Source organism: Panicum hallii, chromosome 6 (assembly GCF_002211085.1).
Source record: "Panicum hallii strain FIL2 chromosome 6, PHallii_v3.1, whole genome shotgun sequence".
Taxonomy (NCBI): domain Eukaryota; kingdom Viridiplantae; phylum Streptophyta; class Magnoliopsida; order Poales; family Poaceae; genus Panicum; species Panicum hallii.
Window position 1 is genome coordinate 25,504,513 of NC_038047.1, and position 22,138 is coordinate 25,526,650.

The 22,138-nt window shown below is 43.8% G+C and overlaps 1 pseudogene; it reads left to right on the plus strand.

Annotated features, from left to right (window-relative positions):
- The first annotated feature begins 8,782 nt into the window (after positions 1-8,782).
- On the plus strand, positions 8,783-14,091 carry LOC112898174 (annotated as a pseudogene).
- Positions 14,092-22,138: the final 8,047 nt, after the last annotated feature.

Consider the following 22,138-nt stretch of genomic DNA (forward strand, 5'->3'; position numbering starts at 1 on the left):
CCGGACATAACCCCTACTTTATTTACATTGCAATCTATATTTATTTATAACTATCTATGCATTAAGTTCTTAGGAATTGTATGAGAAACCTTAGTTGCATTTTCCTAGGAGCCAATGTATTGAATATTAGCACTTGAGTTCGAATAGCCGCTATGCTAATAAGACCGGTAGAAGTCGGGTGATTTCCTATCACTCACGCGATATAGGAGTTGCAATGTTTACATTCCTGTAATCACTATAAGGATGACGGATGTGATTTATGTGGAGTATCATGGTTGAGATGATACCCCATTTGTGTTGGTGAATTTGATAAGGTCGCAGTGTGTGGTAGCGGTGGTTAAGCGTTTAAAAGTACTAGCCACATGCCACGAAATATGGTAAGCGGTAAGCCTAGTAACCAATCGGCCTAAGGAGTGGACATACCTCCTACCACTCATATTTGGTTTTTCCTGATACTCGCTTCGACGTGTGGGAATACGTGTTGCCGGGCAACCAGGAGTGCGGCCGTGTAGTCGCTCTACAGGCGTACGTCCTGCACATTGGATGTGCGTATGGTCCTGCAGTCACTTGTGGTGGCTCTGATCCACGAGTCGGAATGAAAGGCAAATGGTTGCTTCGGAACAATTGTTGGATGTTCCAAGCGTGTGAGTTAGGTTTACCCTTGCAAGGCTGAAATTCGATTTAGGAATCATTGGTTTCTCGCGGAGATTGAGACTGCTTGATCCCTTTGCCATATAGAGTAACAAGAGCAACTTTGTAATTATCAAAGATGATGTTTGAGTTAAAGATTTTACCATGCTTGAGTAATTATAGGTGCTTACCTAGAATGGATAAACAACTAGAACCTGAAAACTAAAAGTTGGAATTAAGGATCCACTCTTTGCTGCTTTTCAGCTGAAAACTCTACCCATAACCATTAAAGCTATCATAAGTCTAGTTACATGGCTAAGTATACCATGAACAGGTAAGCCTTGCTGAGTATTAGAATACTCAGTCTTGCCTTTTGACTTTTGTTCAGGTAATCCCCCTGACGACTCTGCTCTACCTATGCCACGGCCTTACCCGCTGCCCGATGGTTGGTCCATGGAGTGGGACCCATCCCCGGCCAACACAGATCCTATCGAGTGATATCATGCCAGGGCTAGCATGATATTCGTACCGGCAACGTGTACAGTATCTGTGTTTTAAACTCCGCTGCCATGACTTGAAACCTTGAAATTGTTTTGTAATAATTTCCCTCAGTTGGGAACTTATGTTACTTCTGAACACTAATGTAATATACCTGCTTGTGATGTAAAATGTGATGGCAATTGTATCTCTGGACTCGCCTTCGTGTGAGGTACCTTGTTTGATCCTGCATTCGGTGGTTTATCGGGACGTTACCCGACAGGCCAAAGGATTACACTGTTTGAAGTGCGTTGGAGCCCTTGAGAGATGACTTGCGCACTTAAGCCGGTGTAATTCAGGTTGGTTCTACCACATATATAACTCCGCTAATCTTGCCCCTGAATAAGTAGTCTTCACCGGTATGAAGTGAGCCACCTTGGTCAATCAATCCACTATACCCCATATGGAATCATAACCATCTCGTGTGCATGGCAATCCCATGATGAAATCCATACCGATCTCTACCCATTTCCATTCTGGCACCTTCAATGGTTGTAACAAACCGGCTGGTCTCTGATGTTCTGCCTTGACCCGCTGACACACATCACACAGTGCCACATGAGCTACAACATCATGTTTCATACCATACCACCAATATCTTTCCTTCAAATCCTGATACATCTTGGTACTGCCAGGATGGATAGAATAAGCTGAGTCATGAGCTTCCTGCAGAATTTTCTCCCGAAGGTGCTCCACATCGGGCACACCTATCCTCTTTCTAAACCATACTGTCCCCTGTTCATCTTCGGTGAAGTCAGGTGCCTTGCCTGCTTCTATCATCTCCCTTATCTCCTGTATCTTAGGATCCTCAAGCTGACCCTTCTTTATCTCTTGCTCGAGGGTTGGCTCTACTTCTATAGTGATTCCTTTCGTATGAGCGACGAACCCCAGATTGAGCCGTTCAAACTCTTCATACAACTCCTGAGGCATCTGGCTAACCATGATCGCATTCACATGACTCTTGCGACTCAAGGCATCAGCAACCACATTTGCTTTCCCTGGATGATAGTGTATCTCCATATCATAATCCTTGATGAGCTCTAACCATCTTCGCTATCTCAGGTTGAGATCATTCTGAGTGAAGATATACTTCAGACTCTTATGGTCAGTGTATATCTGACATTTGTGACCCAGCAAATAGTGCCTCCATATCTTCAGGGCATGTATCACTACTGCTAACTCCAAGTCATGTGTAGGATAGTTCTACTCATGCTTTCTCAACTGACGGGATGCATATGCAATCACGTGTCCCTCTTGCATCAACACACAGCCAAGACCCTGCTTAGAAGCATCACAATAGATGTCAAAACTCTTGTGAACATCGGGCATAGCCAACACCGGTGCGGTTGTCAATCTTTTTCTCAACTCATCAAAACTGTTTTGGCATACCTCTGACCATTCAAACTTCTTGTCTTTCTCTAGTAGCGACGTAAGAGGTTTCACTATCTTAGAGAAGCCCTCTATAAATCTCCAGTAATATCCCACGAGTCCTAAGAAACTCCGGATCTCCGACACTGTCGTGGGCGGCTCCTAGTTCAGCACATGTCTGACCTTCCCTGGGTCCACTGCAATACCTCCTCTGGTGATAACATGACCAAGGAATGAGACCTCCTTCAACCAGAATTCACATTTGCTGAGCTTCGCATACAACTGGTTATCCCTGAGTTTCTACAAGCCTCAGATGTCTCTCATGTTCCTCCTCATTCCTGGAGTACACCAGAATATCATTGATGAACACCACCATAAACTTGTCGAGATACTCCATGAACACCTTATTCATCAGATACATGAAGTAAGCTGGAGCATTAATCAACCCAAACGACATGACTGTGTATTTATAAAGCCCGTATCTGGTAGTGAAAGCTGTCTTGGCAATATCTGAGAGTTGTATCCTCAGCTGATGATATCCTGACCTCAAATCAATCTTGCAGAATACCCTGGCTCCCTTCAACTGATCAAATAGATCTTCTATGCGAAGCAATGGATATTTGTTCTTGATGGTAACCTCATTCAAGGCCCTGTAATCAACACACATCCTCTGTGTACCATCTTTATTTTCCACGAATATCACAGGTGCTCACCAAGGTGAAGAACTGGGATGAATGAACTATTTATCAAACAATTCTTTCAACTGTTTCTTAAGTTCTTCTAATTCACCAACTGACATTCTATATGGCCTTTTAGCAATAGGTGCAGTACCAGGTAGAACATCTATGATGAATTCAATGTCATGTTCAGGGGGCATACCTGGTAAGTCATCAGGGAAGACGTCCAGGTACTCGCAGACAACTCGGATGTCCTCAATCGAATCTGCCTTCAACTGATTCACTGCACAATCTGCTGCCGACGGAAGTGTTGCAACGAACTCGAACCTTTCACCTTCTGGGCTAGTGAGAAGTACTGATCTTTTGGCACACTGAATCACTGCATCAACCTTGCTCAGCCATCCCATCCCGAGTATGATATCGATTCCCTTGGAATCCAGCACCACAAAGTTTGCACAAAATTCTCTGCCCACAATCTCAAAACTGATGCCTAAGCACTGATACAAGGCTTTCATATTTCCCCCAGGCAAACTAACTAGCATGTGGTTGGGCATGGAATGCACGGGTATGCCATATTTTGCAACAAACTGAGCAGAAATAAAGGCATGCGATGCCCCAGAATCAAATAAAACAGATGTAGGTGCTGAGTTGATGAGAAAAATACGGAACACAACATCCTGAGCCTCCTGAACGGTCTCTACGGCCACATAATTCACACACCCGCGGACGAAGTTCTGCTGACCCTTGTTGCTCTGGGCGTCTGGTTGTTGTTCCTGGGCTGCTGCTGCGGGGTCTGCCTCTGTCCACTGTTGTTGAACTAGCCTAGAGTGTTCTGGCCATTTCCCTTGGGACAACGGTTGGCATAGTGTCCCACTTCACCACATCTGAAGCAAGTATTACCACCAGTGGGAGCAGAGGCGTTGTTCCTAATCGGTGTGCCCATAGGAGTACCCTGACGATTCTACGGGAAGTTGGGACGCTGCACTGACTGACCAGCATGCTGAGCTTGCTGCTACTGTTGACCCTGTTGATTGAAGCGCTGGTACTGACTCTGCCCGTAGTTGACATTCTGTCCTCCTAGGCGGAAAGGTGTTCCTTGCGGGGGTGTATAACGAGGGCGGGAATTGCTGTTGCTCTGCCCTGAGGACTCAAACTTCCTTTTCTGCTCACCCATCTCCTGACAAGCACGCTCTACCAGGATGGCATTCTCCACCATTTTCTAGAAATTCTAGAAAGTATGCACCATCAGCTGATACTTGATAGGACCAATCAGACCCTCCCTAAAATGATCCTGCTTCTCTTCGTCATCGGCTACATCTGCGGGGGCATAGCGAGACAATTGGATGAACTTGTCCCGGTACTCACTCACAGACATAGACCCCTGTTTCAACGCAAGGAACTTCTTCTTCTTGAGCTTCATCAGACCCTTAGGTATGTGATGCTCCTGGAACCGATTCCTGAACTCCTGCCAGGTGATGGTGCTGGGGGTGTCGTGGGCTGCGGTGTAGGCATCCCACCAATCTGTTGTGGTCCCTTACAACCTGCCCGATGCATAAAGGACCTTCTCTCTGTCAGTACACTGAGCGATGTTCAGCATTTTCTCCACTGTCTTGATCCAGTCATCAGCTTCTAGAGGATCAGATGAGTGAGAGAACGAGGGAGGTTTGTGGCTCATGAACTCCCTATGTCTGTCCCTTGCTGGTGGTGGTGGAGGTGGTGGAGCTTGGTTCATCTGAGCCTGCATGTTGGCGATAGTGTTCGCCATTTGGGTAAGCAACTGAGTCTGGGCGGTGAGAAACTGCTCCATCCCTGCAGGAGGCATCTGGTGTGGTTGACTTGGTTGCGAATCGAGGTGGGTGTTGTTGCGCGTTCCCTGTCGCGGCACTGCAGGCTGATGAACTCCTAACCCGAACCTGGTGTTCACCATCTGATTGGTTAGAAAAATAAGACTCATGAAACTAATCATGGAAAAAGGGTATGAGCAAGGATAAGATAAAGATAGTAAAGAAAATAGATAACCCCAAGCTCTTACTAAACTATCTATTTGTATTAATAACTTGATATAATTGTGGTCATTACTCCACAATTTATCACAATCATTACAAAGATCCAAATCACATTGTTTTCACAAAACCAAGCACACTTTCTCATTAATCTAAATTAACACACAATTAAGACCGTTCGGACTAGCGATTACAAAAGAATCTTAAAAAATAACTTTTTTTCCTAAATAGAAAATATACTCCTATCTTAATTCCTAAATCTATCCTCTCTAACGATAGTCGGTGCGGTAGCCGGGCTCTCCATAGTGGACGCGCTTGCGAGGAGGTGACTCTGGCAGGTACTCCCTCGGCTCGTCACTGTCGTACTCCGGGGGTAGTTCCGGATCTCCCCTCAGCCGAGCCTCCAGAATCGCCTTCTCCCTAATGGTCTTCCTCAGCTTCCTCTTGACCTCCTGGATCTCAGTTCCAGTGGCATCCAGGTCCGTACTGAGGGCAGCGACCAACTCCTGCGTAGTGTCTACGAGCAAGCTCCCTGTCCCAGGGGGTGGAGAAGGGATTCGCGCACAGGTGGCTCCCCTCAGGCACCGTGGGAACATCTGGAACTCAGTGCCCTGAAGTTCCTCCTTGTAAGCGTGATAGAGAAAGTAAAGTGCCCTCCTGGCGGCTTCACTGGTCTCTGCGGCCAAGGTCTTCCTGGGCACCTCGTCAATGTGCTTGGAGTACTCCACCCAGCAGCCAGGTCTCTCATCTGGGACACAGATCACCACTGCCACCAACCACTCCTCCTCCTACTGTGCATTCTTAAACAAGTGGGCTTCATAGCATGGCATCAGCGGGAAGCCAATCCTCTGCATGACCCTCTAGAGAAGCGCGGGGAATGGACCCTCAGCAGAATCCAAGTGAAGTATCTGCTTCTCATAGTGGGGCTCTGGTGGTGGTGGGCTTGTGGCGGCGGCTGGCTCTGGATCATTATTTGGGTCATCGTCACCACCATCTGGTGCACCTGAGTCATCATCACCATCTTCATCCTCATCTCCGTCTGTGGCAACTGAATCAGCACCGTCTCCTCCTGCAGGTCCCTCATTGATGTCACTTGAGACGTCAGGATGGTCCTCTGGCAACTCCATGGGCTCCTCGTCAGTGTCAGTGTCCACCCATCCCCCATTAGGATGGTTGTAGTAGTAGTTGTCCTCCTGGTCAGACACCTCCTGTGGATGATAGATCGGATGCGGCGGTCCACGGGTGCTTTTGCGGGCGGTCTGCTTGTTTCTCGCCATCTGTAACAAAAGTGAGGGCAGCGCAAGATAGAGGATATTTAAAAAATGCTATGGGTGACCTTAAAGTAAGATTGCATTTTGTAAATATCAGCACACTTAGGAGACAAGCATGAGTTCAAGGAGGAAAAAGTAGTGATATAACCAATGAATAAGCAATTTTCAAAAGCAAGCAAGCAAAAGCTAGGTTACTAAGCAAGATGAGCCATAAAATTCGACCATTACTAACTAGGCTAACGTCCTACAGTCAACACTGCTCTGATACCACTTCTGTCACACCCGGTTTGGAAAAGGTAACCAAATGCATCCCATATGTGCGCCAGGATCAAGTTCCGCACATACAGTAGACGTCACAAGCGAATATCCGAAACAATACATTAACGAGATAGAGTATAATAGTACTTTATTACATGACCGACAGTCTTAACCTTAAACGAAATAATAAACGTCAATAAATAGCAGCGGACTTCCAACTTCACATGCAGATAGCTGGGAGACATACGCCTAGTATTCTTCGAAATCTTCAGGGAACACCGGATAATTATCTTGTTCTGAGCAGCATTATTTTTAATAAAGCAAGTGTGAGTACACTTATGGTTGGTACTCAGCAAGTGGAGTAAATAATATGACATACAAGGCTATGATCAAGGAAAAGCTGACATGGTTTTACTGCGATAAGCATTTTTAGTTGGTCAAGTTTTAATTAAGCAAGCTTTAGCTAAGTGTAAGTATATACTAGCCCTTGAATAAACTATCTGAGGTTAATCAATCCACAACACAAATAAATAAATAAACAAGAACCATCAATTTAGATCATCTTTAAATTTAATTATCATGTGAGTGTCCAAGCCGCTCTTAACCGTGAGCACGACTGATATATTAGTTTTCACTCTGCAGAGGTTGTACATTTTACCCACAACTCGTGTTTCCCTTATTGCCCGGGTTTGCAAGGCCCTTAAACACTTCCAAGGTGAGTGGCAGGTATTCACTACGAGGCCTTTACAAAGATTCCCTAACTTATGATAATCTGCTAAGTTTTCAAGTCAAAACGGTCATAACTCTCCCTAATAAGGCAGACGCCTTACCCAGGACCATATCACACCCTCAAGAGAACCGAGCTATACCCCGATGATGCAACCCCTCTTGCCCTTTCGGTAAGATCATCATAAGCTAGAGTTTCTAATTAATTAGCCAATGCTAGAGCCATGTAGTATTGTGGTTGTACTGTTTCCTTGGTTGGTTCTTCATGTTCCAATTAATTCAATAATCTTATTTATCACCAATACAAAATTCCCGAACATGAGTAAACCAGAGTAACATGATATCCAAGTTATCCAACAAAAATCTAAGTAAAGCAACTAGCGTAACTACAACATAAATATAAATAATCCAGGTTTAATCAAGGAAGTTCAAATGAAACTAGGCATATCCTTAACTTGGGATCCATCATATTCTAAACACATGCATGCATATAAAGTAAAAGTGTATAAGTGTAATGTTATTAGGACTGAAATATGATCAAGGACCACTTGCCTTCGTTAGCAAACTGCTGCTGCTCGGGAACGTCTTCAAAGCTCGGCTCTTGCGGACCCTCGAACTGCGTATCGTCTATCGTCGCACACAAATACATACAAGCAAACAGATACAATAAATAAGAAATAGTACACCAATCAATACAAACAGAACAAAATAATATAATAAAGCTACTACATATGTCATAAGGATCGCGTGAGTACAAGAATCGATGAAAACAGAGTTAAAATGGAGAAATTAGGGCTAAAACATGATTCCAGGGGCTTATTTGTGAAAGATTTGAAACTAGAAGAGCTCTAACAGAAGAAACCGAGGGCTAGATCATAATTAAATGTAGAGCTAGGGGTTAGATTGTAAAACACAAGGATCTCGGACTACGGATTCTATATTTGAATACGTCACGGGCCTAAACAGAAGAAAAAGGATCTATTCGTGAATACTTGTGAACTAACATGGACTGCGGGTTGATTTCCAAAAAATTTAAGGGCTAAACTGCAAGAGTATTAGATCTGTTTGACTCGGGTTGAAACGGATCTGAACCGTCGGATCTAGATCCGACGGCGGGGAACGCGGCTAGCGGTGCAGGCGGCGGCGCGGGGCACCGGCGGTGAGGTGAGCGTGACGGCGAGTGGCGGAGCTTCGCCAGGAAAACGCGATAACACATTCCCGGCCACGGCTAAGGCTCGGATCTGGACTGGAAGGTAGCGCGCGTGGTGGGATTTCCAATTGGGGCGTTAAGAAGGTGAGGCGGCAGCCGTAGATGGCGGCCGGCGGTGAGAAGCGGACCGGGACCCTCGGTGAGGTCGTGCGGCACGAGGAAAGTGAGAGAGAGAGAGAGAGGGAAAGAAGTGGTGCGCAAGCACCCTTACCCCACTGCGGTGCTCCTGTGGTGGTTGTTCGACGGCGGGGATCAGCGGTGCGGCGGCGCGGCGAGCTCCCGAAGGGCGGCAATGGCGGCGGCGGAGCGAGCTCTCGGGTCCTAGGGTTTAGGGCTGCGAAGGCGGCGGCTGCGGGTTGGGCTGCTAGGGCTCGGGTCCGCACCTTAAATAGGGGTAGCGGCGGCTCCTGGGCGTGCGGGCCCGAGGCGGACTGCGGCGGGGACGGTGCAGGGGTGAGCCGGACTCAAGTTTGAGTCCAGGTCCGGCGCGGGGGAGGACGAAGGGCCTGATAGGTGGGCCCCACCTGTCAGCGCGAGATAGAGAGAGAAGGAGGGAGGGGCACGCGCGCGAGCTGGTGGGCTGGGGTGAGCGGCTGGTGGCCGTGTGCGGGAGAGGAGGAAGAGGGAAGAAGGCCGCTCGGGCCGGGCCGTGAGGGGAAGAAAAAGAAGAAGAAGGCGAGGCCGTGGGCCGGGCCGCAAGGGGAGGAAAAAGGGAGAGAAAAGAAGAAAGGGAGGTGGGCCGGCCCAAGAGAGAAAGAGGGAGAGAGAAAGGGATGAAATTCAAATGCTTTTGAAATTGAATTTGAAATTTAAATTCAAATGAAACACAATCCATAAAACAATGCAATGAGGCATGAAATGCACAAATCCTATGTTTCCTTATATTTCCTTTTATAGATAAATAAAATATTTTTAATTCACGATAAATGTTCTAAATTCAAAAGAATTTGAAATGAACCTTATGAATTCTAAATAACACCTAACCTAATTTGTTTAAGCTCCTAGTTTGAAAATTAGGGTGTTACACAAATCCAGGAGCCGAAGATGAAAGTTGTACCCTTGTCGAGCACAGCGCTGGTGAAGTTGAAGGATGCCATCGAAATCTCCGGTGGATGCTCGATGAACACTCTTACCTGGCGCACCAGCTGTCGGTGTTTAACCGCCACGCCCACCAAGGGATACCCACGAGGTGGTGAGTTTGTAGATAGGATGTTGCCGAGATCAGGAACTCGAAGGTGCAAGGAACATAAGGTTTAGACAGGTTCGGGCTGCTGAGAGCGTAATACCATACGTCATGTGTGGTTTGTATTGCCTTTGATGGTGATTGTCCCCGAGGGGATCCCTGTCCGCCCTTATATAGTCGGGGGGACAGGTTTACATGGAAGTCCTAGTCGGGTACAAGCCCAGGAGTCCTACCCGAGTACTTCTCGGGTAGTTTTCTACCGTGTCCGACTAGTTTCGCTACTGTATGAGTAGTCCTACTGCGCTACGAGTAGTTACAACAGATGTAGGGCGTGCGCCATGTTCCATCCCGTATTCTAAGAGAAGTACGCCACATGGATATTCCCGTATGCCCAGGTCTGACACAGAGGATTAGGGGAGAGCCAGTCTCCTCACCATCTCCTCACCAACAGAGACCGCTCTTAAATGGGGCGCGATGTCATACGCCTACTAGTGGAGAACTCTCCAAATCAAGACACGCCGCATTCTGAGGGGGGGATGTCGTGGGGATGCAAATGGCGAGCGGCTTGGAGGAGGAAGAAGAGGGCAGGGTGAGAGGAGGGGAATGGGGTCAGGCTCGGGCACAACTGTGTTCTACTGCTGTAAAGGATAAGGTAGGGGTAGGACAGTTTTTTCATGTGCCTCTTTCACACCATCGGGCCAAGTTGGTGCGCTATGTCAGCAATTTTGGTAAATATGAGCATGAAATTCTATCTTCCGTGGCAGTACTATAGGAGCAGCTAAAAGCTAGCATTTGAATATATACCACTCAAAATGTTGGCAAAAAGTTAAATATTTTAAAATATTTTCCCTCAATTAATTGTTTTAGCCGTAGAGATACGTGCACTAGACGAGTCTATTTGAGTCTCGAGCCTTGGGGAGGTGTTGTAGGCTTGGCGGGATCTTAGGCTCGGATCGACCTTGGCTCTGGATGATATCGAACTCTAGCTTGCGGTGGCAGGCTCACTCGAGCTCGGCTCACTGACAGCCCTCCCCCTCAGGGCTCAGGCATCTCCATTTCTTAAACCCTTTCCCTTCTCTCGGACTCCCTCCTCCCTTGCTATTCCTTCCCTGGCGGCGATGACTGGACGAGCGGTGGCGCCATTCGTTACGTCTTCGCCCAGCCCTTTGCTGGTGACGAGCACCCACCAGATATGCCCGCCCCTTCTTTTTCCTCCTGCTGTGCGAGACGGAGCACCCCAAACCCTAACAAAACTGTTTGTATTCGGATCTCTGATCTATTTACAATATATTACCTACTAACTTCGATTTCGTTCGCAATGTCCTATGCTGGGTCCGCCTCTGGCTGTGGACAATCAAATCCAAACTTTCTGTGCTGATGTGTCCAACTAATGTAAATGCCTCCAGTGCTGGAACAATACCGTTCTGGAAAATGATACAATATTTTTCTGAAAGGAAATTGCACTGTTGCAATGCTCACTTATTGTTTAGTTCACTGAAAAAGCATTGGTTATGCCATGGTGCAGTATATTCTGAGAATGGCTTGGGTCAAGGTGCTAGAAAGCGCATATTGGGGCTTCTGTTTCGTGCCCAACAGCAAGCTGCTAGGGTATACTCTTCTTCAGCATTCGAAACTCGTCTATTGGGCAACCATGTTCCTCAAAATGATATGTTTCATAGGAGATTCAGATCTCAAGTGTCTTCTTCAGAGCAAATGAGCCTTATTAAACAACTCCGAGAAAGAACGAGTGCTCCAATCAAAGATGTCAAGGCTTCCTTGGTTAGCTGCGACTGGGATATTGGTTAGCTCTTCTTTCTCACTGTGTTGGAGTACTTTAATTTATATCTTTAATATTTTCATTTATTCTATTTGAGTTTGTTTATTTCTTTCAGAGGCTGCACAGAAAGACCTGCGGAAGAGAGGAGTGGTTCTTGCTGCCAAAAAGTCTTCACGGACTGCTGCTGAAGGTTTGCTAGTTATTGCACAAGATGAGAAAAGGGCAGCTGTGATTGAGCTTAACTGTGAAACTGATTTCGCAGCAAGAAATGATGTTTTCCAGTATCTGGTTGGTTTCATTCCCTGTAATATTTTATCTTATTAATAGGAAACTAAGCTGCTTTTTTGGTTTATGTTTAAGAAGTTTGCACCTGAAAAGTACAATGCACATGAAATCATGTTAGCAATTTTGAGAGAAGGTTCTTTTAGATTTATTTAGTTAAGATAATTACATGGTGGTTGAAAATAAAATTCGTTGCTATTTAGCATAATTAAATCATTTGAATGTAAATGCTGGCCTCTTGGTGGTGGTTATTGACTACTTGTATGGCATGGTATTTCCATCCTTTGCTGCCACGCTTTATCATGGAAAGAAGGTTATATTTACCTCATTTTTGCTCGTGTTCACTCATTGAATTGTGTATTGTTACTACAACATATAGTGAGCTACTCCCTGGATTCTTTTGCTTCTATTTTTCTTTTCTGTTAGGGTCTTTTGGGTTTTATAATGCCATTCCATATTTCTTTTTGCTGATATGCCAAGAGCAATATCTATCTCATTTTTGTAGGGAGATATCTGTTAAATTGTGTTAATATCAAGTAAGAAAGGGAAAATTTCTACCTGCATGTTAAGCAGTTTGCAGCGGTGTCAGTTTCAAATTCTGTAGCAACTGTATGCTTTAGGTTCTTCTGTCGTAGCTACGCTATCTCTTAGGTTGCCAATACTTTGTCTATTTACATCTTGGGTGCAAGACCATATTTTAGTTCATTTGTTGCTTCTATTAATCATCCATCATTGCACACATTCAACCTTGATTTATCTTTATTTTCTAATTTCATTCACCATGCAGGCTTCATCAGTGGCAAAGATGGCCTTGTCTGCCCAGAGTCCTGGTCAATTGTTTTTTTCCTTTTGATCCTGAATATTTGGAGGTATGTCATGTTACTTTATGACTATCTTTGTTGGTGAGCTTATGGATATCTTCATGTGTTGATCTATGATCTATGTTATGGCCTTGGTACAAAAGAAGGAAAAGGGCTTGTTATTGCTTGATTTTGATGAGTCTGGTGGTCAACTAATTAATGAATTTAGCCTGAAACAGAAGACCACATAGTTTGGATAGCCCCAATTACTAAATAGACCTCCTAACCAACTGGGGATATCAGAAGTGGGCTTTTCCTGTGGCAGCCAAGTCAGCCACACTCATGTGCATAGCTGCTTCTTTGGTATCGCAGCGCAGCCCCACCATGATAGTCTCGGTTCTAACCCTTCTAGTGCCGTATCTTCAATATGATAATATCTTGCAGTTGACTAAATGTTCCTGCACTACCAGTTATGGACTTGGATTCATCATCTGAACTCTGAGCTATTATATTTAAGTTCGATCAAGAATTCAAGAACCATGTCATGGGCAATCAGCTGCACCCTTTGGGCCGGCTCAGCATTATAGTAGGCCTGCTACATTAACGCCTGGTAATGTAGCAGGAGTTTCGTCAGGGTTATGGTCAATTTAGAGTTAAGATTAGAGGTCTCTTGCCTAGGGTTCAAGAAAGCCTATCTGTGTAAAGAGAGGTGAATCAATCCAAGCAGGAATTATCAGGAGAGATTCTCATCTACTCCTGAGTCTTGAGTTTGGGCACCACCGTGACAATCTATATTGAGTTATATTCCATTTATCAGGGTTTTCAATTAAATTTTTTTCCTGAAACTTATATCATTAAGGATTGATGCCCCATAGTCCTTAGAATTTTGTTTCCTATGGAGTGTTATATTGGCACATGATCATAATGTGTGTTGACTAAATAAAATAAAAGAAAATGAATGCTTCAACCAGTTGTATGTTTCTTCTAGCACAGATTGGATGAGGATATGTTGAGGTTGATATACAATTTTAACATAAATGTTGAATGGCAATTAACAACAGTTGCCATGATGAATTCAAGATTGCAATTGATTGCATCTAACTATGCAACAAAGGTGATTAGATCATGACTGGTCATTTCTCCAACCTTGCAGAACATGTTTATCAATGTAGATCATCCTAAGCTCAGTGGGGAAACAACTGTCCAAAGTGCTGCTACAGAAGTTGCTGCCATGGTTGGAGAGAATGTAAAACTCAGAAGAGGTTTCATATTATCAACAACTGCTCATGGTGTAGTTTCATCTTATTTGCATACCTGTCCTCAGCCAGGTGTGTGGACTGCAGCCAATAGGAATTTCACAGCTTCTTGATTCACAATTGCAACCTGAATACCACTGTTGGTGAAGGGTGAACTTCATTAGGATCGACATGATGTGTGATAAGATTTTATTTATAGGGCCTCATGAAGTCATTGTTTATGAACCTGCTTCTATTGAAAGGGGCTCATGACAAGTTCTGAGGCAAGCATCTATTTGGGACAGTGTTTCAGGAAGTCCCACAAACTTGGATACATCAGGAATGCAGTGATCATAACAACATTATTTATAAAAGCAACGCCATTGCTGACTGAATGCAAGCATCATGCACCAAAAGAAATCACAATACTTTCTTTTCTTTTAGTCAGAAATCACAAGTCACAATCATGTTGTTAGCCGTCTAACCACTAACCTCAATAAGCGTAAACTTGCAATCATAGAGACTTATCTTATATGGTTAACTGAAATGTCTAAAGGTGTTAACAACTACGACCATTCTTTTCAGTTATGATACACCTACTATGCATCTTATCAGCTACATTTCATCCCTATGGTTTCTCCTATCAGTGACTATATTTGTGCAAACAACTCGATTAGGTAGAATCAGGACCACTCTAAGCAGACTTGTCCAAAATCATGTCCTTTTTCATTGTGTGCTTCCCATGTGCACTTAAAGTAAGCTGTAATTGTGCTTCCTTGAACCATCATTTTTGTTGCTTCTACAGCTTCCTCTTGCTTCTAGTTGAAGCAAATAGGTAAAGGGTGATGGTCCTAAGATGAACACAGGAAAACTTAAGCTTGTAGGCATCACTAACTGGATCAAAATGAAGGTACATCTAGAGTACATGGTCCCTGTTCAGCAGTTCATGAACTCAAAAGGACAAGTGTGAGGATGCAGCCGTGCTGGTGCCAACCTTCAGCAGCGGGTACAGTTTTCAAACATACCTCGAAATTAGACAACTTGAATAATTTGCAGGGACTAATGATTGCTGGACAAGTGCCAACTGCCATTTAACTAGATTAATCTCATATCTCCTATTTTCGGCTAGTACAGAAGCACTTCAAATTTAATTTTAAGTACCATTATTCACCTTTTTTTTGTATATGCGATGTTGAATTGGATGCTACCATTTTGTTGACAGATGTGTCTTTCAATAAATGGCGGATCACATTTGAAATGACTTCAGTAGAATAATTTTAAAGAAACAAAATAATCTTAATCATGACACACGGCAAATACTGCAAGTATCACTGAATGAAACCGGTTAAGATATTTATGGGTCGCCCTTTAGTTATTCGCTAGCAAATGATTAGGACGTTCGGTTTCAAAAAGAGTAGGACGTTAGATTGCTTTGCAGTTAGCAGTATGTTTATTGCTAACTAATACGAACATTTATCTCTTCCTTGATTGAATGATGGGAAGGGGAATCTTAGATAATAGATACAACTGACATTGATTTGTGTTACAGATTTTGTACGACGAGTACTTCAGAACACATTGATTGCTCTGAATATCCCATATATTTTCTTATGCTGGGGGCAATTTCACAATAATAATGTATTTGAACGTGAGTTTAGTGTATAAGATTCGAAGCACGAATTGTGAAAGAAGAACTGGAAAAAAATGCAATTATTTTTAATGTACGTATTTCACCAGAAAGGCAAGAACTGGAAAAACATATTCCAAACAAGGCCTAAAGAGCGAAACTGTGCCAGCGCTTATATCTGATAGATTGCAGAAGCTTAAAACATTCAGACATAAAATCTACAATCTATTAATTTTATATATTCTGAATGCCACCAGAAAAATAATAAACCTGACACTACTTTGACTAATTAAAAGACTGGAACGTCACTTCTCCTTAATCATCACGGTAAGTTGTTAGTTGCTGAACACGGAATAAACTTTGTATGAGGCACATGGTAAGATCTCAGCATTGTGATACTTTATCTGGTGATGATATGGCTCTCCATTTGTCCTAAAGAGATTTCGTTCAGATGGAGGAAGAGATGTGCATGTTGAAAGGGAACTGCTAATAGTACAATATCCTGGTACATATCTAATTTAATATTTAGTATCTTAAATCCAGAGAGATTTGCCCCTCATCACGAATGAATTGGATTCTTTCATGGTCTCAACTGGACAATTAAAAAAACTGACATACAATGAATTTCAGTACGTAGGTGAGTAGCTAAAAGATGGACCACATTACACATGGCCTCACTATAAACAACATTGTAGAAAATCACATCTTAACCATCACATAATGCAAATACTGCACCTACCACTGAAACAAGGGGTTAAGACATGTTTATAGTGATCTTTAATCTGTTGCTACCAATGATTAGGGATTTGGATTTTCTTAGGAGTTAGCCGTACGTATTTGTTGCTAACTAATTAAGACATTTTATTCGCTCCCTAGAATGATGAGCAGGGGAATCTTTTCTACTAAAAAAATGTTGATTTAACTGAATTCTGTTGTACGTTGTACTGATTGTGTGCTATTACTCTTCAGAATGCATTGAGTAGCTTTGGATACCGAAATCTTGCTTTAGCTTTTGGTGATTCATAATTAGCATTGTCCTTGAACACGAAATTAGCACGCTGCATTAGCAGCATGGACTGTGAGTAGAAACTAGAAAGCCCTGATGTACCCACAAATATTAGACTCGAACACAACAACTAAGATCCTGTTTGGAAAAAGGAATTCTCTATAGAGGAAATATCTGGATTCAATCAGGAAAAATCCACGATTCTAGATGCGGCCGAAGGAGCGAAACTATTCCAGCACATAATTCTGAAAGATGGGAAAGACCCCTCCTATTTCTTTTTTAAAAAATACACTGAAAGATGGCACAAGCTTAAAGAATCCAGACCACATGTCAGATTGGACCAGCTAGTTCCCAGTGCCACTAAAAAAGAGCGAGTAGTAGTAAATCTGGAATTATATTGACCAACGAGAAGGTTGGCATGTCATGTCTCCTTAATCATAGTGGTAAGTTGTTGGTTGCTGGACATATGGAATAAAGATTTGTAGGGTGCACATGGTAAGATCTGAACATTCTGATACTTTATTTGGTGATGATTTGACCCCCCAAATAGAAATGCTTGTTCTTTGGAGGCTTCCCTTCAGATGGAGGAATTAAGATATGGGAATCTTGAAACAAAGGTACTTAGGGTGATTGTATATGCTGATTTCTGTCTAACAGAATATTAAGTGGTTAGTAACTTGTGTTGCTGAGAGCCGTAGCTTTGTTCTTTGTGAGTTCACAACTAGAAAGATTTAACTTTTGAGTAAGTGGATGGACTATAGCCAAGTCCATTGTTGCTGTTTATAATATTCCAGAGAGATTTGTCCCTAATCATGCATTGGACTGGTCCTCATCATGATATCGATCATTCGGAAACAAAATGAATGAACCAAAAATAATAAAATAGATGTTAATTCAAACTTAAACACATGTTAGCTTCAGTCAAGGTTTCGAGACCATTGTCTGTTGTGTTGTAATTTAGTGTAAGCCACTGGTCAGTTGCTGATTTAACTAGCGTTCCTGCGTTCTTGATTGGTGGCGCTATTGCTCTTCATGATTGCGAGCGAGTACACTTGGGTTGCTGCTCACTGTAGTTCCTGTACTAATTTGAACTACAGTCGAGTGTATCTAGCTAAACTTTTCGTAAAAAAAAAGAGTATCTAGCTAACTAATTCTTTCTATTCTTTTCTAAAAAATCATAGTATAGGGACAAATATACTTCATGTATATACACACATACACTTATCCCCGTGAATACACACTCAGTTTACCCAACTAAATTACTTTAGCAAAAAAAATGATGAGTTTTTCTAGACATACATAATTCATGTATAAGTTGAAGAGGCAATATCGTCACCTTATAATAATTCAAAATTTGCCCCACGAACCATGTCATTCTAGCTTTTGGAAACTTAAGGGGGCCATAAACATTAATTCTATCTCAATTACGTAGCGAGAGAATAGAGACGTGTTCTTCTATTAATACAATAATACTCAGCTCTCCTGCGAGAAAAAAAAAGACGCGTGAACCGGCAATTATACAGATTACATACCCTATCTCCTGCCCTGTCCCCTTGCTTTTCTTCCATCGATCGGAATCACTGGAAAAGGAAAAGGAGATCGATTATGTATATTATTAGGGCACAAATTAAATAAAGCCGGTCCACCAAGTACGAGTAGTAGTATACTGATGGTAGCTCATGCAGGCAGCAGAAAGCAAGCAGGGGGAGCACGCGGAATCATCGCCCGATGAGATGATCATTATCATGCGAGATGCCGCCATGCAAAGGCAGAAAAAGCAAGCAGCCTGGTCTGCTCCGGTAGGGTGCTGCTGACGCCCACTCCGGCGGCAGCCACACGGTAAACAGTGCCCGTCTTCGCCGGCGGCCGGCGCCTGCGCGCCTTTCTTAGCTTGTTTGCGGGGAGACCCCCCACCGCGCAGGATCCAAGTAGACACGGACGCACGCCTCCTGAGTTTAAAACGCAGTCATCAGTGAGTTTTCTTTGTTTTTTTTTTGTCTGCAATCTCGTATACCCACGTGAACCGTTCGATCTTGATCGGGCGTCTGGAACTCTTTTCTTCTTTGTTCTTTATCGGTGCATCACGTAGTGGCAATGCTTCTCCTTTCTCACGACGCACAGACAACTTGCTAGTAGTCCACTAGTAGTATTATTTAGTATTCCCTCCGTTTTAAATTATAGGTCATTTTGCTAGGCATCTATGTACATAGTTTGGAACGGAGGAAGTATTTTAAAAAAAATACGAGTGATAAAAATCACATGAAGTTAATTCATGCAACGTGAGGTCAATACTTGTACTTCCCCATCCACAATAGAGTATTACTGATGATTTGGGTACTCGTATGGTCCCAAAATCGCGAGTATGATATGAGCAGTAGTATTTTTATTACAAAATATGTAAGAAAACCAAAGAAAAAGTATATATGTTGCGGATAAATCTACTCGTGCCGTTTTCAAATATCGAAACTAACGCATAAAAAATAATTAACAACCAAAGTTTAAAATCGTTAACTTCGCTTATTTCTAATAGGAGGGAGTAAGTACTTAACACATAATATCACTGTGGGTTCATCCGGGTTTTATTGAGTTCAGGTGGACGACCTCCGCCTCAAAAACACATCATGTTCCTAATTAATTAATTAATCTTTGTGGCAACCAAATACACTAAGCATACAGTTTGCTTTCGTCATGTCAGACTGCTGTTAGACCTTTGTTGTTGCATGGTGAAGCTTCTGTTTAATTACTTCATCATGTCACTAAGCATACAGTACAGCCTGCCTCGTGCGTACATGAAGTACCAAATCGATTGCTTAAAAACGCACTACTGATCGAGAACAGATTTACTCATCTGGTGAAGTCCGTAAGTAACAACTACGAACCTAGGCAGCTCGCTCGTAGAAGCAAGTAAATCAGGACCAACAATGGTTGCTATACGCCTACACGTACGACGTACGATTCACGTACGACTCGTGCCCGACCATGCTCCACCCAATCAGAATCAATGTGCGCATCGGTTTCTATTTCATTCATGAGGGCCCATTCAACTTCGGCTGCTATCTTTAGTTCTGCACAAATCGTAACTACAAAATTCAGTTACGGTAAAAGGTGCAGAGAAGAAGTCAGAACAAAACTTCACGCATGTTTTTCTTTTCTTCTCTACACGTGTATAGCCATGGTAGGGTCTCAACCGGTAAGCTCTAGCAAAGCCCGTTTAGAGCACCACTTTTATATCTGCGTTGCCAAAAAACTTTAAAAGAATTATCAAATAAATGACGTAAGCACCTATTACACTGTAAACTGAACCCCTTTTCTAATTTGTATATTCTATGGATCTCTATATATTTTGAACATTCAAATGACCTTGTGTTGTTATGAAAAATGTTAACAGTAATTATTCTTAGCTTATATACTTTTCCATTTGATTATCTGCATGTTGAGGTGACATTATTGTGTATGGAAAGCAAGGCATTTGCTAGAGATGGTGGAGAAGACAGAACCTGAAATTAGAGGGGGAACAGTTACATTTAAGACAAGCTAGATTAGCTAGGTCATCGTAGACTACTTTGGAAAAACAACAACACCGGGCAGGCCAGTTTTTAGGTGAGTGCATATATCTTGCGATCCAGGCTCCAACAACGACAAATTATACACTCATCATGTGTACTTATACATTTCGTATTATATGAAAGGAAAAATTCCATTTTACTAATTAAAAAAGTCTATTTTACTCCCCTCACTAATTTACTTTTATCTGTTTAACCCCCTGAGCAAAATTTAGTCTCAATTTACTCCCCTAAAAATTTTTAAGTTCAAATTTTGTGTGCCGATGGAGAGCATGATGTCTTATGTTTAAAAGAATACATTAAGAATTTTTCATGGTTATTTTCATAGTTTAGGAAGACTTAATATAAAATTGATCATAGAGATACAATTCTGCATGAACAGTAATTGTAAAAAAATTCATAATGTATTTTTGTAGTATAGGGTATCATATTATAAGTCAAGCGGCAAAATTTGAAGTTAAGTACATGGAGAAATAAAAAAAGATCTCAGTAGGGGTATATTGGACCAATTGAAATAGTTTGGGAAGTAAATTGAGCCTAAGTTTGTTCAGAGGTTAAACGAAAAAAGTGGATTGGTGATGGGAGTAAAATAGATTTTCTCCGTAGTTTTATGCATAGGCTGAAAAGCTCTCAAATTTAGGGGCTCTTTGGATGCCTGTCTAACACGCCACGCCACGCCTCACATTTCGCGCCACAGGTGTGGCGGCCAAATCGGCTGCCGCACCTTAGGCGCGGTGTGGCGCCTAAGGCAGGCATCTAAACAGCCCCTTACCCGGCGATTGGGATCATTTTAAAAAGGATGAAGCTTAGAAAGATTCTTTTTTGTATTTGAAGAGGTCCGGCAGTGCACCGCATGCAACAGCATCAATTAACAACTGTTAAGCTTGGCTCAAAGCAGCTCTTTTTTTTCTAGATAATGGAAGATTGGCTCAAAGCAGCTAGGCAGACGGGAAGCACGAGGTTGGCAGCAGGCACATCAGCTTAACCTTAGCTTCAACCAGGCCTGGATAACGAGCCGGCTCGTTAAGATTCAACCAACAAGCCCGCTCAGCTCGGTCCGGCTCGTAAGCCGGCTCAGCTCGGTCCGGCTCGTTATGATTCAATCAATCCCAACGTTTTCTTCGTGGGAAAACCAAACATAGCTCTATCTAGCAAAAGCAACAAGTACCGAACGTGCCCTTCAGAGTTTAGCACGCGCGGTGTCTGCGTGGGTAAACAAATGCTGTCACGATTCTTTCTTTCAATTCGCGGAGGATCATTTTAGCTGATCCCTTTGCCACAAACGAATTTGTTTCATGTAATTTGAGTTTGAGAGCCTTTGGCAGGCTTCAAAACCGGCTCCAGCTCCGGCTCCACGCGAAGCCCTGTCAAACCGGCTCCAGCTCTGGCTCCACGCGAAGCCCTACCAAACAGGGTGCTCCACGACAGTTCCGCTGGAGGAGCCCCTGAAATCGCGCTTTCTGAAGCCCAACGACGGAGGGGGAGCCTAAAATCGTCCCATCCGTTTGACCTGCTTGCCCTCGCGAGAGGCATGGAGATGGAGGCTGCCGGTGTGAGCGCGACGCGGAGGCCCGAGGCAGAGGATGCGGTCCCCGACGCGAGCCTAAGGCAGAGGAGGCGGCGGCCGTCGGCGCGAGCTCGAGGCGCAGGCCGCCGGCGCATGCTCGCGGTGGGCAGTGGCGGACCGCGAGGCCAACGGTGGGAGTCGAAGCAGTCATGGCCAGTACGGCCCGTGGCCAGCGCCGATGCAGGCCCCCGGTGGCCATCGCAGGGGTGGGCTGCGCTCGAGTGCTGAGGCAGGTGCGCCAGCGCCCGACGCGGAGGTGCTAGTGGGTGCGGAGGCAAGCTTGGCCGCGGCGGGTGCCCAGGTGGCCAGCGACGGCCGTTCAGACGGGCGGCGCGCGAGTGGGGCTGCGTGGGTGCATAGGGATCAGGATCAGGAGATGACTGCAGCCATAAGTGGAGAGAGGAAGGGAGGAAGGAAA